This window comes from Chiloscyllium punctatum, chromosome 3, assembly GCF_047496795.1.
Source record: "Chiloscyllium punctatum isolate Juve2018m chromosome 3, sChiPun1.3, whole genome shotgun sequence".
NCBI classification, from domain to species: domain Eukaryota; kingdom Metazoa; phylum Chordata; class Chondrichthyes; order Orectolobiformes; family Hemiscylliidae; genus Chiloscyllium; species Chiloscyllium punctatum.
Genome location: NC_092741.1, coordinates 13244674 through 13259420, shown reverse-complemented (window position 1 = coordinate 13259420; position 14747 = coordinate 13244674).

Genomic DNA, 14747 nt, shown 5'->3' with positions numbered 1-14747 from the left:
CTACTTGGTCTACTTAAAGAAGATAAGACAGTGATGCCCATAGTTTCAGGCTGCATTCAGTGGTGGGCTCAAATACTAAGTGCTTATAAGTAAAACTTAGAGCACCATCCAAGAGGCCAAGTAGTGAATGCAAATGCATTGATCCCCTTACCATTAACAGATACATGGGATCACCAGCGGTGCAAGAGCCTATAACGATATTAAAATTTTCTAGAAACACTCCCAACTAACAATATCAGACTTCAGATGCATTTTCCATGGAAGCAGGAAAATGTCTCTGATTTATCAATTCAAACATCACAACTCATAGCAACTGCTGTCCTTGTTAGTCATAGTAACTGGTGTCCTTGTTATTCATAGTAACTGGTGTCCTTGTGATGTACTACTAGCCCTTATCTGCTCAGTTACCCAAGAACCAATCAGCTTCACGTGCACATAACTCCTTGACTCCAGATCGTCTGCACATTACAGGAACCCATAGATACAAAGGGTTCATAATATGTTTTCAATAACTTGCTGTGAAATGATGCACCCTCCCGGTAAATCCTTGTTTTTAACGAGCAATTCTTTCTCATTACAGTCCACAGTTTGTAAAAACATAGAAAATTTTAAAATACGGTTTTTAATTGCCTCCTTGTGTCAGGGGCCTTGAGAGACTTTATCAAATGCCTTTTGGAAATCCAAATATTGCTGCAGGGTCCAAAATATGGCAAACTTATGTCACTCTCTCTTTCTCTCGCTCCTGAGAAGTAATCAAACTGCAGGAGACAGCTAGTTGTTTTATTCCACCAGTTGCTGTCAGCAAATGTTTTTCACCATTATCTGAAATTTTTCAATTAGTATGCAACTGCCCCATTTCTTCCATCAAGAATTTAAAGAATCTGGAAATAAAGAGATCAGAGAACAGATCGTCTTGAGAAGCAAACCAGACAGAGATAAGATTTTCTCACATTAGGAGAAGAATGGATTTATTAGGGAGAGTCAGCATGGTAGGAGTGGTGATGTCTCAAACTTCATTGTAAATTTTGAGGAATTTTGAAGGGTTTTTTTTCTGCTGGTGGTGTGTGATCAGCGGTGTTCCACAAGGATCAGTGCTGGAATTATAACATATTCATAAAAACTTTTTGGGTAAAAAATGCAGGTACCCTGATTAATTAATAAGTTTGCAGATGGCATGAAAATTGGTGGAGCCGTGCAAAGTGAGGAAGATTATCACCAGATACATTTTGAGAGGTCAAATGCAAGTGTAAAGTAAATCATAAATGGCAGGACCCTTAGGAGCTCTGAAATACAGAAAAATCTTACAGTCCAATTCCACAGTCCCCAAAGTAGTAACGTAAGAAGACAAATGGTGGTGATGGAGGGTTGTTTTTCAGACTGGAGGCCTGTGACCAGTGGAGTACCATAAGGATCGGTGCTGGGTCCACTACTTTTCATCATTTACATAAATGATTTGGATGTGAGCATAAGAGGTACAGTTAGTAAATTTGTTGATGACACCAAAATTGGAGGTGTAGTGGACAGCAAAGAAGGTTACCATAGATTACAATGGGATCTTGATCAGATGGGCCAATAGGCTGAGAAGTGGCAGATGGAGTTTAATTTAGATAAATGTGAGGTGTTGCATTTTGGGAAAGCAAATCTTAGCAGGACTTATACACTTAATGGTAAGGTCCAAGGGAGTGTTGCTGAACAAACAGACCTTGAAAGTGGTGTTGCAGGTAGATAGGATAGTGAAGAAGGCGTTTGGTATGCTTTCCTTTATTGGTCAGAGTATTGAGTACAAGAGTTGGGAGATCATGTTGCTGCTGTACAGGACATTGGTTAGGCCACTGTTAGAATATTGTGTGCAATTCTGGTCTCCTTCCTATCAGAAAGATGTGAAACTTGAAAGGGTTCAGAAAAGATTTACAAGGATGTTGTCAGTGTTGGAGGATTTGAGCTATAGGGAGAGGTTGAATAGGCTAAGGCTGTTTTCCCTGGAGTGTCAGAGGCTGAGAGGTGACCTTATAGAGGTTTATAAAATCATGAGGGACATGGATAGGACAAATAGACAAAGTCTTTTCCCTGGGGTGGGGGAATCCATAACTAAAGGGCATAGGTCTCTTTTATATCTTTCCCCTCTCACCCTAAACCTACGGGGCAACTTGTTTACTCAGAGGGTGGTACGTGTATGGAATGAGCTGCCAGAGGAAGTGGTGGAGGCTAGTACAACTGTAACATTTAAAAGAAATCTAGATGGGTATATGAATAGGAACGGTTTGGAGGGATATGGGCCAGGTGCTGGCAGGTGGGACTAGACTGGGTTGGGATATCTGGTCAGCATGGACAAGTTGGACCGAAGGGTCTGTTTCTGTGCTGTATATCTCTATGACTAATATGGTAAAGGAGACATTGGGCATGCTTGCCTTCATTGGTGAAGCAATGAGTATAAAAGTTGGCTAGTACTGTTGGCAAGATTTTAATTAGGCCATATTTGGAGGATTGCGTGCAGTTCTGGTGACCACACCATAAGAAGGATGTGGAGAAAGTGCAAAAGATGTTTACCAGGAGTATATCAGCTTAAAAAGAAGTTGAAAAAACTTGGATTGTTTTTGCTAGAGTGAGGGGTGGCTTGATAGAAATATAAAATTGTGACGCATGGATAGGGTGGAAACATCAAATACCAGGGGATTTAGGCTTAAGGTGAGAGGAGAAAAGTTTAAAGGGGATGTGCGAGGAAAGTACTTTTTACGGAGGGGGTGGTAGATGCCTGGAATGTACTGCCAGGGAAAGTGGTAGATATGCTAGCAACGTCTAAGACAACATTTAGTCAGACACGTGAACAGTCAGGGAATAGTGGGACACAGACCATGTGCTTCAGAATGGAATCATGGCTGACACAAACATAGTGGGCTGAAGGGCCTGTTCCAGTGCTGTGCAGTTCCATGCTCTATCTGAATGTCCATATATTGAGAGAGGTGAACGTGCAACTGAATGTCCCTGTTGACCAGTGACTGAAGCCAAGCATGTAAGCACTGCAGGCAGTCAAGACAAATGTTACCTTCATAGCAAGAGAATTTGAGTTCAAGAGCAGGAATGCCTTCCTGCAATTATACAGGGAACTAGTGAGACCACACTTGGAATATTGTGTGCAGCTTTGGGTCTCCTTATGAGGTATATTTTTTTTGCTACATTGCAAGTGCAGCAAAACGTTTACCAGACTGATTCTTGGGTGAGACAGGGTTGATATGTGAGGAGAGGTTGAATTGTTAATGATCATATTCAGTGGTATCCAGAAGAGAGTGAGTGAGAGACCTCAAACCTATAAAATTCTAACTGGATTAGACATGGTAGGTGTAACATGTTCACAATGATGAGTGAGTCAAGAAGCAGGGGTGACTCTCTAAGACAGAGGTAGACCAGAGATGAGGAGAATTTCTTCACTCGGAAAGGCACAAGCCTGTGGATTTCGTTACCACAAAGCAGTTGAGGCCAAAATATTGTACGATTTCAAGATCACTTGGGTTAAAAGGGATCAAACTGTATGGGGAAAAAGTAAGAAAAGACTCCCAATAATTGGTTCCTTAAACACTACTAAGCAACTGGGTCACCCAGAGGAATTGGAGTTGATTTCCAGAGGCGGAAGCAACTATGTTAAACTTAAATAATTAGAAGGAAAGGAGGGCAATGCTACTGGAATAGATGGGTGAAGGGGTTTTGCAGCAAAGACAGCGCAGGAACAAGTTAAATTGCCCGTAGTGTTAGATGAAGGGGTAAATGTAGGGGAATGGGTCTGAGTAGCGGGTTGGTGTGGACTTTTGGGCCGAAGGGCCTGTTTCCACACTGTAAGTAATCTAATCTAATCTAAATTAGTGGTAAAACAGAGGATTGGGAAAATTGGAAACCATCAAAAGGGGATGAAACAAAAAGAGGAAATCCTGAAAGACTCCTTTTTTCCAAACTCTCTGCCTTCTACCAGTCAGTCAATCCTCTTTCCACACAAGTACCTTGCCCCCAACACCAGAGCCTTAATCTTATTTAGCAGCATCGTCTCTGGCACCTTGTCAAAGGCCTTCTGAAAATCCAAATAGATCATGTCCACTGACATTCCTTTGTTGAACTTTCTTGTCACCACCTCAAAAGAAATCTAATAGATTTGTCAGGCATGACCTCTCAAAGACTGTGCTGATTCAGTTTTATTTTACCATGTACTACCAAGTTCTCCGCGATATCTCACATTTAATAGTGAACTCTAAAATCTTATCAATATCAGGCTAACTTTTGCCCCCCTCCCTTCTTAAACAGGCATGTTACATTGACCACTTTCCAGTACTCTGGGACCCAACCTGACTCTAGTGATTTTTGAAAGACTACCACCAATACCTCCACAATCTCAACTATCTCTTTCAGAAAGTGGGCGGCACGGTGGCACAGTGGTTAGCACTGCTGCCTCACAGCGCCGGAGACCCGGGTTCAATTCCCGCCTCAGGCGACTGACTGTGTGGAGTTTGCACGTTCTCCCCGTGTCTGCGTGGGTTTCCTCCGGGTGCTCCGGTTTCCTCCCACAGTCCAAAGATGTGCAGGTCAGGTGAATTGGCCATGCTAAATTGCCCGTAGTGTTAGGTAAGGGGTCGATGTAGATGTAGATGTAGGGGTATGGGTGGGTACGCTTCGGCGGGGTGGTGTGGACTTGTTGGGCCGAAGGGCCTGTTTCCACACTGTAAGTAATCTAATCTAATCTAAATCTAGGATGTAGCCCATCTAGGTGTTATCCACCTTCAGATTTTTCAGTTTTTCCAGCACCTTCTCCTTAGTGATGGCTTCTATTCTCACCTCTGCCCCTGACTCACAAAGTTCTGGTGTGCTGCTGATATATTCCACAGTGGGGGGAAAAAATCTGATACAATGACCTGTACAGTTTTTCCACCATTTCTTTGTTCCCCATTACTACTTCTCCAGCCTCATTTTCCAGTGGTCCCATGTCCATTCTGATCTTTTTTCTAGATATCCAAAACACTTCTGCAATCTTCGTTCATACTACTAACTAGCTTACTCTCACATTTCATTTTCTCCCCGATTTATTGCTTTTTATTACTATCCTCTCTTGGTTTTTAAAGGCTTACCAATCTTCTGGCTTCCTATTAATTTTCACCACAGTCTATACTTTTGCCTTTATGTTGTCCCTGACTTCCCTTATCAGCCATGGTTGCCTCTTCCTCCCCTTATGCTTCTTCTCTTTTGGGATGAATTTCTGCTGTGTTGCCCATATTACTCCCAGAAACCCCTGCCACTGCTCTCCAACCTCTTCCCTGCTAGGCTCCTTTTCCAAAAAAGCTCTGGGCAGCTCCTCCCTCATATCTTTCGGTTACTTTTACTTAATTGAATCAGATATAACATATTAAAATCTTCTCCTCTCAAACTGCAGGCTGAATTCTGTCATTTTATAGCCATTGTTCCCTTGGGGTTCTGTCACAATCAGTTCCCTAATCAAGTCTGCCTCATGACACATCACTAAAACCAAACTGTCTGTTCCATAGTGGACCTACCACAAGCTGCCCCAGAAAAATAAATCTCAGACAGTTCACTAATTCCTTTGCTTGAGACAAAATCATTGAAATGATACAGCACAAAATGAGGCCATTGGCCCATCAAGTCCATGCTAACCCAAGACACTCAGATGGCATTTCTAGATTAGATTACTTACAGTGTGGAAACAGGCCCTTCGGCCCAACAAGTCCACACCGCCCCGCCGAAGCGCAACCCACCCATACCCCTACATCTACCCCTTACCTAACACTACGGGCAATTTAGCATGGCCAATTCACGTGACCTGCACATCTTTGGACTGTGGGAGGAAACCGGAGCACCCGGAGGAAACCCACGCAGACACGGGGAGAACGTGCAAACTCCACACAGTCAGTTGCCTGAGGCGGGAATTGAACCCAGGTCTCTGGCGCTGTGAGGCAGCAGTGCTAACCACTGTGCCACCGTGCCGCCCACTTCCATCTTTCTTTACACAGCCCATAGCACTGCAGTTTACAACATTTAAGGTGAAGATTCAAAGAGCATAGAGTCTCTATCTCCACCACCAGTTCAAACAGCAAATTCCAAACACCCACCACCCTCAAAAATATTTTTTGTCATATCCCCTCTAAGGCTTCTGCTACCTAACTTGAAAACACAACCCCTGAGGTTTGAACTCTCTGTCAAGAGAAACCAGGTTTCTCCGGTCTGCTCTGTCTCTACCCCTTGTTCCAACACGGGGTAAACCCTCCTACTTAATTTAAAACCAGCAACACAGAAAAGATTTATCCCATGCAGTAATCTGAAAAATTCGAGTGGCCAAGAACTATTTAAAATAAAAATTAACAACTTTATTTCTTAAAGTATAACAGAGAATAATTAACTAACAACTATGTACAAGTCCTTACTCTAATCTATCTTTTACCCTCCCTTCTATAATGCTAGTCCAATAAAACTCCCAATTAAGATTAACAACACAACACTTCTTATCTCAAAACCAGGCAGCTTTTGGTTCTTCTATTTACAGCTTCCTGTGTCTTTTTTGTCTTCTTAGGGATTCTGCTTCACAGGTTACTGATCAAAAAAGGTACTTTTAAGAGAGCTTTTTTTCAGGCAGTCTGTTATCCGCTAGGTCCTGGCAGTTCTCCTCCCAACTGTTCAATTTTCCCCCAGTCTTATACCCCAGAGCATCGGATTGTGTCATTGGCTTTTAAGATTGTCAATATACTCAATACAAACTTGATTGGTAATTGGTATTTTTTTGGGACATAATTTAAACAGATTGGTCTAATTCGATTCTGTTTTGTCGTTTCCAAGCAACCAACTACTCCAGCAGCTGGAGCCCATGTTATATCTTGTCTTATTGAAAACACTTGGCTTTGTCACTGCTAGCTTTTAACTCTCTCAAAAGGGATAGTTCACCCACATCTTCATAACACACTCACAATCTTGTACACCTCAATCAGGTCACCCCTCGGCCTCCTCTGTTCCAAGAAAACAACCCCAACTTCTCCAATCTCTCCTCCATAGCTACAATTCTCCAGACCCGCACCAATCAACCACACCGCCCTGTGGCCCAACATTTCAACTCCCCTTCCCACTCTGCCGAGGACATGGAAGTCCTGGGCCTCCTTCACCGCCGCTCCCTCACCACCAGACGCCTGGAGAAAGAACGCCTTATCTTCCTCCTCGGAACACTTTCACCCACCTCACTCCAGTTCCAAACTTCCAGCTCAGTACTGTCCCCATGACTTGTCATACCTGCCTATCTTCTTTTCCACCTATCCACTCCACCCCCTCGACCTATCACCTTCATCCCCTCCCCAACTCACCTATTGTACTCCATGCTACTTTCTCCTGACCCCCACCCTCCTCTCATTTATCTCTCCACCCTTCAGGCTCTCTATCTGTATTCCTGATGAAGGGCTTTTGCCTGAATTGTCAATTTTACTGCTCCTCGGATGCTGCCTGAACTGCTGTGCTTTTCCAGCACCATTCTAATCTAGTAAAGAAGGCATTTGGTATGCTTTCCTTTATTAGTCAGAGTATCGAGTACAGGAGTTGGGAGGTCATGCTGCGGCTATACAGGACATGGGTTAGGCCACTGTTGGAATATTGTGTGCAATTCTGGTCTCCTTCCTATCAGAAAGATGTTGTGAAAAACTTGAAAGGGTTCAGAAAAGATTTACAAGGATGTTGCCAGGGTTGAAGGTTTGAGCTATAGGGAGAGGCTGAACAGGCTGGGGCTGGTTTTTTTTCTTAGATTTCTTACAGTGTGGAAACAGGCCCTTCGGCCCAACAAGTCCACACCGCCCCGCCGAAGTGCAACCCACCCATACCCCTACATCTACCCCTTACCTAACACTACAGGCATTTCCTGGAGCGTCGGAGGCTTATAGAGGTTTACAAAATTATGAGGGGCATGGATAGGGTAAATAGGCAAAGTCTTTTCCCTGGGATCAGGAAGTCCATAACTAGAGGGCATAGGTTTAGGGTGAGAGGGGAAAGATATAAAAGAGACCTATGGGGCAACATTTTCACACAGAGGGTGGTACGTGTATGAAATGAGCTGCCAGAGGAAGTGGTGAGGCTGGTACAATTGCAACATTTAGGAGGCATTTGGATGGGTATATGAACAGGAAGGGTTTGGAGAGATATGGACCGGGTGCTGGCAGGTGGGACTAGATTGGGTTGGGATATCTGGTCGGCATGGACCGAAGGGTCTGTTTCCATGCTGTACATCTCTATGACTCGATGATGCGCTGAAGCTTGGGGCAGCGGCCGCAGTGGGGAAAGACCACTGTATAAGGTCTTTCTGCTGAAGAATAACGAAAGCCCCACTCAGTAATTGGGCTCTGCCTACGCCTCAGCTAAATACCAAGATGCTGGATGGGTAACACACAGAATTGGAAATACCAATGACTCAGTCTGTTCTCTGTATGTAAAGACATGTAAAGTATACTTCTGAATGGCACACCAACTGTGCAGATACCAAACATTTCTATAGATAAAGTATATTTTTGAAATATTTTTTTATCAAATAGATAACAATCGACCTGAAGATTTCTCAATAAGATGGAACTCTCAACCATTTTTTAGCTTTGGAGCTCGAGAGCCGCCTGACAGAAAAAGTTGAAAGAAATGTACGATCGCATTACGAATGTGTTAACAATGTGACAAAGTTATCCACTCTACGGAATGCCCTCTCATTCAGTTTTTCTCCCTGGAATAATTTAACTTAACATTTATTATCCTTTGAGGTTGGTCTTTTAACGATGGAGATTACAGGGAAATCTAACTGGCTTCATAATCCCGGCTGCATGGCTCAGTTATATTTTAAAAAATCAACATTACGTCTCTAGCCGTCAATATACCAAGAGTGTGGGGAGCGCAAGAGTTTGTAATAGCAACATTTCTGTGCATAACATTCAAGTATCTAATACGCACAACAGGACTCACTTGACAATTCTTTCCAGAGTAAGACAAAAAAAAATCTTCAAACATTCACGAGGGCAAAGGAACAACAAAATCAGAAAGGTCCCTCTTCCTTCAACCGAAATTTTTTTAAAAATCGCAACCTGATTTTATTAAGTTTCGTCTCCTGAATCATTCATTTCTTTATAAAACCGTCACTGGACATCGACTTCTTGAACCGTTAACGGTCACGCGGTGACGTCAGAGGGGCTCGTGGGCCGGGGTGGAAACTTCTAGAAACAGCGGTCCCGGCATCGTCTGCAGGAGGAGAGTGTGACACGCTGCGGGTCAGCTTACTGTGCGTTAACGGTATGTCTGCTGGTTTTGGGGAGGAAGCGGCAATCATGTCTCATGAAATCACTCAATGACAGCGACAGCAAAGCAGGAGGCGCCAAGGCCGTTCATCTGCAACATGATTTGGAGATGCCGGTGTTGGACCGGGGTGTACAAAGTTTAAAACAAAATCACACAACACCAGGTTATAGTCCAACAGGTTTATTTGGGGTGCTGCTCCTTCATCGGGTGGTTGTGGAGAATAAGATGGTAAGATGAAACTAGCATGGTCATTCTAATAGGTGAGAGACTTAACAAACAATCAAGGTATTTTTCAATGTATTATTTAAGTTACATCACACTGTAAACTTTTGCTTTAAATTCTGTCTCACAACTGAATACTCCACAACCACCTGATGAAGGAGCAGCACTCAGAAAGCTAGTGCTTCCAATTAAACCTGTTGGACTATAACCAAGTGTGAGAAACAAGCTCACAATATAATAAATTTCAGTCCGAGTCAAATTCTGAAGCAGTGAATTTTATTGAAATGTTCTTGCAAGAAGGGGTGTCTAGCATGTAGACACCACAATCCAGAAATTACTCCACAATTTATATCGTTTAATTCTCGGTATTTCCCCGTTTACCTCATTGGTCTTCAAAACTATCAATATTCCTTATTGTGTTCTGCCCCTGCCCAGCTGTGCTCTGCCCTTTTTCACTTATCCCCCTACTCCAAGACAGGTGACCCTCCCCTCTCTAAATGACTTCAGTGCTGACATGAGGGAAATTTGCTGAGCTTGGCCTATCTTGATGTTCTTTTTCACCTTATCTATTTGTCTGTAACATCTTCCATTGTTTGCAGGCCCGTTCCATTCTTGTATACACATTTTAGCTAACTCAGAAGAAACTATGTATCCATTTACATAGTCTTCACTCTTGTATGTACATTTTAGCTAACTCAGCTCTTTGCTGAAACAATTATATACTGATGTTAATAAGCAATTATGGTTGCAGAAGTAACACTGTTTTACCTATATCCCACTGTTGTGTGATTTTTTTTTTAACTTTGTGCACGTTAGTCCAACACCGTGTCTCCAAATCAAAGTTAAAAATCATACAACACCAGGTTATAGTCCAACAGGTTTTTTTGGAAGCACTAGCTTCTGGAGCGCTGCTTCTTCATCAGGTGGTTGTGGAGTATAAGATGGTAAGACACAGAATTTTCAGCAAAAGTTTACTATGTGATGCAACTGAAATTATATGTAGCAAAAGACCTTGATTGTTCAGTCTGTCATCTTTCAGAATGAATACGTTCATTTCAATTCTTTAATATGTAAATTGCAAAGCTTTAAAAAGTTATATTCTCAAGTGAACTTTAACAATTGGTGTCATGTTGGTCTGAATAATGCATTGAAGATGCCCCCTGCGAGGCTGTCTGTGCTGAATCAGACTGATTCTAATCTAAAAATTGGATTTACAGAATCTTACAATTTCTGAGGTGGCGGGAGGGGAGCGTGTGTTGGTGGGGTGCATGGATCTGACAAGTGTGGAAAATATGTTTGTGAAAAATGTAAGTGTTGCTTCTGCAAGAAGCTTATGATAAAAGGTTTGTGAAAAATATAAGGCTCAGTGCTGCAGAAACCACAATCAGAGGTCATAAGGCTCAGTGTGGGCTATTAGGAGAAGTGTTGCTTTAGCAAGCACATACCAGCTAGCAGTGAAGGGGGATGCAAGCTAACAGTAGACCACAGAGGCATGTAGTAAAACAGTCAAGCTATGTGGTAAAACGGTCAAGCCAACACCTGGAATTTGTCACAAACAAGGAATTGGATAGGCCAAATAAGGCAAGAAACAAACAAGAGTAAGGGGCGATAGGCTTAGAGTAGTGGGAGAAGTAAACAGAGGAGGATTGAAGTGAGGAGCTTGTGATAGGTTTGACGTTTTGACTGCTAAGCCAATAAGGTAAAAGGGGAGTACCGAGAGACTCAACTGAACGGTATAACTTGCGATGTAACCTGTTGATCGGTGTGCCTACTTGTCGGACACCCATTCTTATAAGAATGTTTCAATAAGTACCTGCTTTGGAATTTGACTCAGACTGAAATTATTGAAGAGTGAGTGCCATTTTTCATACAAGGGAGTTGTGGAGGGAATGGTCTTTATGGAAAGTGCATAGGGGTGGGGCAGGAGATATATCTCCGGTGGTGGGGTCCATTTGTAGGCTGGCGAAAATGGCGGAGGATGATGCAATGTATACAGAGGTTGGTGGGGTGGAAGGTGAGGACCAGGGGTTTTTTTCTTGTCATTGTTGAAGGAGTTGGGTTCAAGCGTGGAGGTGTGGGAAGTGGATAAGATGCACTTGGGGGCATCACCAACCACGTCAGAGAGAAAACTGCAGTCTTTAAAAGATGAGGTCATCTGTGGTGGAACTGGCCCTCCTGGGAGCAGATGCGGTGGAGGTGGTGGAATTGGGAATAAGGCATAGCGGTTCTGCCGCATCTGCTTCCTGGAGCCTCCGAGACAGGACACCTAGTTGCAGAGCGCTTCAGAGAACATCTCCAGGACACGCACCAACCAACCCCATCGCCCAATGGCCGATCACTTCTACTCCTCCTCCCACCGCCAAGGATGTCCAGGTCTTGGGCCTCCTCCATTGCCACTCCCTAACCACCCGATGCCTGGAGGAAGAACGCTTCATCTTCCGTCTCAGGACCCTCAAACCCCACGGCACCAATGTGGATTTAATCAGTTTCCTCATTTCCCCTCCCCCCACCTTATCTCAGTTCCAACCTTCCAACTCAACACCGCCTTCATGACCTGTCCTACCTGTCCATCTTCCTTCCCACCTATCCGCTCCACCCACTATCATTACCCCCACCTCCATCTACCTATAGCACTCTCAGCTCCCCCAGCCCCTATCCTCCTCCCATTTATCTCACCACCCCCTTGGTTCACAGCCTCATTCCTGATGAAGGACTTTTGCATGAAGCATCGATTCTTCTGCTCTTCGGATGCTCCCTGACCTGCTGTGCTTTACCAGCACTGCATTTCAACTCTAATCTCCAGTATGTGCAGTCCTCACTTTCACATAATTTAGCATGGTCAATTTACCTAACCTGTACATCTTTGGATTGTGGGAAGGAACTGAAGCACCTGGAGGAAACCCACATAGATACAGGGAGAATGTGCAAACTCCACACAGACAGTCGCCGAAGGCTGGAATCAAACTCAGGTCCCTGGCACTGGGAGGCAGCAGTGCTAACCACTGAGCCACCGTGCCGCCCTAATAATCAATTGTTATAATGCAGAATGACACCATGTAACCCATAACCGCTTCTGGAACTGGGCTGGCTGATCCTTTATACCCTTTGCGGCAGGACAGATTATATGAAGATGCTGGATGTATGGTTCAGAGGGGCCAGGGTATGCGTCAAAACTTGGGAGGAGCATATTACAAAGGTGAGGCAGAAACAGGGTTTTAGGGAGCATCACCTCTTCTCCATTGTGGGTAAAAACCTGGATTCAGATGTGAGGCACTTTTGGTGTTGTATGTGGTGGACTGTTCACACCTATTTTCCATTTCATCTGGAGGTCTAAGATGAACCATCTCCAAAAGAACAGCATATTTAAAGCTCCATACAAAAGAGCTAGATAAAAGAAAAGGGGAAAGAATGTATTCAGCATTGCCCTCATCCTGATGGCCATCTTTGTGTGTAACTGCATCAAGCTGTGCGTAGACATTAAGTACATAATCACCAAGTATCACTACATACTGAGGATCAACCTGTCCTCAGTGTTATGAAGGATAGACCTAGCCTTGTTGCCACAGAATGCTCCAAATTGTTCGAACGTTCCATATCATCTGTTCCCTTCGGAAAAATTTGTGGAAGAAAGCATCTTTGATGTTTTTGTGTTCAACAGGAAATCGTCATCACATAGCATCCTTGAGAGACTGTGGAAAAGGAGAGTTTGGATCCTGTCAGGTTGTTCCTGAGCAGACTATCAAAGTCATTTGGCAGAATGCTTCAGTGCCAGAACTTTCCAATAAGTACCAAGATGTTGCTTGGCTGGTAGTGAGAAGGGCTACCTATGAGATCCTTCAATTATGGCTGGACACTCTGCACTACCACACACTGCCCTCAAAGTGGCTGCAGGGGGAATAAGACTGTCACACATCTCCTTCTGGCATGTGCCAATGCAGAGGAAGTCTGGAAAGAGATCTAGTAATTTTTGTCGAGGTTCGTCCCAAACAGCTCCACGACTCTGGGCTATTCCCCAAGATGCGCACAGACAAATTCAGTGAAAGACACTCTTTGGTCTGCCCAAAACTTTGTTGGTCTTCCAAAGCAAGGAGCTGACCTCAACCGAGTGTTGCAAACTGGAACATTCCAAAGTCCCGGACAGCATGCTGAGGGGCAGCTGTCACCAAAGCACCGTGGGGATAAACCAGTATCTTTGTACCAAAGTTAAAGGGAGTCCGTTCGGTTATCAGATCCTCCCGGTGCTTCAAATGTTCATATATAGTTTTGTATAAGTAAGACATACCTTGGATTTGTTTGTTATCCACATGTAAAGACTACAGTGTCAAAATGCTTTAGTGACTATAAATGTATATAAACATTTTCTATGAAGAAAGTAAAGTTTTTTGAAATAAAAATAATGGCCTAGTGCTAATCTCCTGGTTTTTCTTCAAACCCTTGCACACTATTGTCACAAAGCTGGTCCTTTTTTCTAAAAGCTGTTCCTTTTCTCAGGGATACTGTGTGCTTGGTTTTTTTCAGAGCAGTCTTAAACAAGCTGGGCTCCGAAATGGCTGGGTTTGGTACAGAGATGAAAGGCCTTCTTGTTTATATGTAAATAGATTAGACTTTAGGCCAAAGCTTTTATGTTTTTAGTAGTGACCTATATCAAGAAAGGGGAGTAACCAGCCTTGGAAACTGAAGTTAAGTTAGAATGAGTTCAGCAGTGAGCTGTATGGAAACAGGCTGCTAAACTCTCTCCTTCTGCTCTTCTTACTTCGACCTGTAAGCCTTTCTTTCATTTTTATTGTGTTTAAGGGGTTTGCTTATTGGGACTTTGTGTATATTTGGAACAGCATAATTTTGTCTAGTTTGGACTGAGACCTGTAGAGGTTCTTTATTCTTTATGTTTCATTGTGTAATTTTTGTGAATAAATTTTTGTCTGTTTTAAAACGTGATAGACAACCTAGCTAACATACTCCAGGTAATTTTCACTGTACACTTACCAAAGCAAACTGCAAATTTATGTTCTCGGCTGCCTGCTTAAAAATGTTTTGAGTGGTCTGGCCTAGTCCATAGCACTATTTCTATCCAAATTTTCAGCTAGGCCCACTTGAATGTCTCAATTGACCCTGTCTCCACCACATCTCCAAGCAATGCTTTTCATACACAAATTATTTTGCAGTTTGCAAGTTTTTTCTACCATCACCCTTGTTTCATTTGCACATCACTGTAAAACCATGCCCTCTCATTC